Below are 4,054 nucleotides of genomic sequence, written 5' to 3' on the forward strand. Positions count from 1 at the left end.
AATATAAAGAGATAACATCTTCATCACAAATCATCACTTTAAATATTTAAAACGTGTTCACGCGATTTCTATGATTCTTCTATGATTCTATTGATTCTTTTCTTGTATTGTTAAAAAAGATTTAAAGTTCTTGTTAAATTTGTTTATTCTAATAAAGTTCTTATATTGTTAAAGAAATTTATTTCTTGTATTGTTAAAAAAGATTGAAAATAATCATTTCTCGAAATCAACTCAAACATGATAGTATGAAAACATTATATTTTGCATGTATATGCGTAAAAACATCAACTAAATAAATTCATGAAAAAAGTATATGATCACGCGACGCGAGTTGGGAATCTCTGCCAACAAGGTGTATACACTGGACCTCCGGGAACCACGGGAGGCAACATAAACTAACCGCTGGTTAATTATTGTCCTCTCGTTCAGTTGGTACAAGAGGCCCCTCCACGTATGATATGCTCGTCTCCTTCATCGCTGTGACCTCACATGGGCACGGTGGCACGTCGGATCGACGGCGATATCCGGATGGCAGCATATGACCGAAACGGCAGGGAAGAAGAGATATAGAGAAGGAAGAGGAGGAAGGAGGGAAAGAGTTGCCAGGCCAGGCAGTCGACGGGGAACTCGAGGACTGCCGAGAGCCCGCTAAAGATCTGGACTACCGTGGTAGCATTCAATTAGCCTCGCAGTGTGTGAAATATTATTGTCCGCCTCGCTTAAAGAGGAATGCACTCGATTAAAGAGGAAAAAGAAAAGCATTACGGCGACCTCCTAACATATTTCATTACTGAATCATCTTACCTGCTCAGTCGTCGGTCCTCTTCTTCCATCGTATCTTGCTGCTCATTGACTTTTGTTGTTTAATGGCGACCACCGAGAAGCTCTTCTCTTCACGGGCAACCGTCTCACAATTTTTTCTGTCTAATTCTTCGTGTCTTTTTACTTCCCGCGATCCCGCGGAAACCCGAGAGAAAAGCGAGCCAATTCTGCGACCAAATGCAACTTCTTGCGGTCGTGGCAGGCTGACCATAAACGGTTAACCGGCTGGTTGACTAGCTGTTACACAATAAAACAAAATGCGATAGAAGGGAGATATAGGTGCGATAATTGCGCGAGAAGAAAACTTTATGTTACGCTATTATCCTTTCCGATCTCAGGAGAAGCTCAGAGGTAGAACATTCGCGGTTTGACAATATGCATGTTTCTATTGTGTAATATCTTCTTAATTGTTAATTTTTCAATGTAAGGAAGAATCTCTTTTAAGTATAGGGTGGCCTAAAGGTCTATTATATTCTCGTGTTTCCCAACGTTCTAGCACAATCTTCAAGAAGAATAAATACATTATCTGTAAAAAAATTATGAATTTTTCAAGTCAGTAACTTTTATTATCTTACACATAAAGATTAATGAATATTATCGAAGTGGACAGTGATTTTCTAGGTAACTAACTCATTCAGCGGAAGGAAAAGTCTACAGATTTCCAATGTTCTCTATTAATCGTGGGAAACGACAATTTCCTCGATCTCATTGTTCCTACTCACAATGAAAGGGTACTCGCGGCAGATAATGCTACAATACGATTTGTAATGTGAGGAGCGTGTTGCAATTGCCTTGCCGCTGTGAAAGTCTTCCAGACTGAAATGCCAAATTTGATTGGCCTCAATCCATCTTATCTTATTACGCTAAATGCAAAATGCAATGTCCGAGCTATTGTAATTTTTATGCATTTCAATGTGGAATTCTTACGTTCAAATTATGATGTTTTGTGACACTCTAATTCCACAATTTATAATTCCTCCTATTCAAAAAGTTACAAGTTTACTTAATTTTATTTTTATTATCAAATTAAATTAAAGGTCTACTTTAAAAAAGTACTACATTGAAATAAAATATTCATTTTATAAATAAAATAATATTCCTCCCCAATATCCCTTAGCAAATATTTAAATGTTTTATATGTGTAAATATTGAAATATTTTATATGTATAATATGATATTTTCTTTATATTGCACATTTATTTTATGTGTGAATGTATCAATTTGATCAAAAGTAAAATATATCAATAGCTATTAAAAATAAGTTTTTGTAATCTCGAATTTGTAAAATTCAGAAATATATGGGAATAAATATAAGCCAAAATATTTAAATTTTTTGCACTTACCTAAACTATTAGAAAACATCTCAAATAATCAAAAAATTTGAATATAATATCAATCCAATTAAATAAGAAACATAAAGTCTACATTTTTTAACGCTGATATTATGAATAATTTTTAACTGTTTTTGAATAATGTTTTATAAATGTTTTACAAATATATTTAATATAAATATAATATAATTGTTTCCCAAATATTTTAGAATATTTTAAAAATATGAGTCTAAATATTTTGTTAATGTTACCATAACACATTTATTAGAAATAAATACAACATATAAGCGAATAACTTGTACACATAGATAAATTAATCTGTTATGTGTCTAACTTAATTATGAACGTTATTCGATATAGTATTTTCCAAGTAACGTAACACATCTTGAGATCACTCTGGATATATTTAGGAAGTCTTGAGACGCTTTCCAAAACATTCTGGACATATCTAAGATAATTCTAGAATGTGCTCAAAATCTTATGCTATTTAGATTAGGATATAATATAATTGTCAGCGATTCCATTTTCCATTTTAATGTTATGTTAAATGTTCGAATGTTATAACTATATTTGGGAAATAATATTTACTTCCTCTGCCAAAATAATTTAAAGAACATTTAAATTTAAATAATTTAATAACGAAATAATATAATAACTTTTAAATTTAAATATTTTAATAACGAAAATGATAAAAATAAAATTTCTTATGAGCGATTTAAATTGTTTCATGCCTAACATATTTTATTCTAATTTATTGTTTACTCTAATTATTTTTATGTTTGGCTAAAAATTTGAAAGCAATCATATCTTTACTGATTCACAAATATATATTTTAACAATATCCGCCACGTATTAACTTTTGCATTATTCCAACATTAGCCAGCAAATATTACAATATTTTTTACAATACAATTTCATTACAATTTCATTACAATATTTTTTAAGTGATATAAGAATATATTGTTATATATTATAATATTGAATATATTACAATATTGTTAACAAAATCTATGATATTACCAGAATTCATTAATATCACTAATTTTTCTTCGATTATCGAAGTTAAATAACAAAGGGCATGGTCAGAACAAGGATGGGATGACTATTATGGGATCGAAACGGAGAAACAAACGTATAAAGCGAAATGATGCAGTGACACCCAAAAAATATCAGATTTTTTTATTTAAACAAATCGATCAAACATTAGTTTATTTCGACAACTATCGTGGATAAATTTATCCATGATATTAATTCTTTTTATAAGAGGCTTCAGTACATTCTAAGAAAATCCAACGAATACCAGAATATTAAAAAGATATAAATGCACAGTATTTACTTACAATGTTATGATCATATGTAATTTAACATTACCACAATCTCCAATCAATGTCAAAGTTTGTCTGTAAAGATATTCTAACTCACAATTCATTTATATATGTGTGTGTGTGTGTGTGTGTGTGTGTGTGTGTTCATATATGAATGTATAAGGTGTAGTAAAAAGAAATTCATTATTTTTGCATGAAATTGAAGGCTTTATTTAGCATAGTTAGAATGAGCCGATTTAGGTCAAATATGCACCGTTTTGTTCGATAACTTGTTGCCATTTTGAAGGTAATTCCATTATGCCTCTCTCATAGAAACCCTTGTCTCTATTGGCAAAAAACTGGGACAGTTGATTTTCACAAGCTTCTGTTGAGGCGAATTTTTCACCAGCAAAATCATTCGCCATAGACAGGAACAGGTGGTAATCACTTGGTGCCAGGTCCGGACTATAAGATGGATGCATAAGAACCTCCCAACCAAGCTCCCGGAGCTTCTGGCGAGTCACTATCGATGTGTGTGGCCTAGCGTTGTCCTGATGGAACACAATTCCTCTCCTATTGACCAAAGCTGGCCGCTTC

The sequence above is a fragment of the Odontomachus brunneus genome, unplaced genomic scaffold (genome assembly GCF_010583005.1).
Source record: "Odontomachus brunneus isolate Ranch 3 - 2012 unplaced genomic scaffold, Obru_v1 Obru_scaffold_288, whole genome shotgun sequence".
NCBI lineage: Eukaryota > Metazoa > Arthropoda > Insecta > Hymenoptera > Formicidae > Odontomachus > Odontomachus brunneus.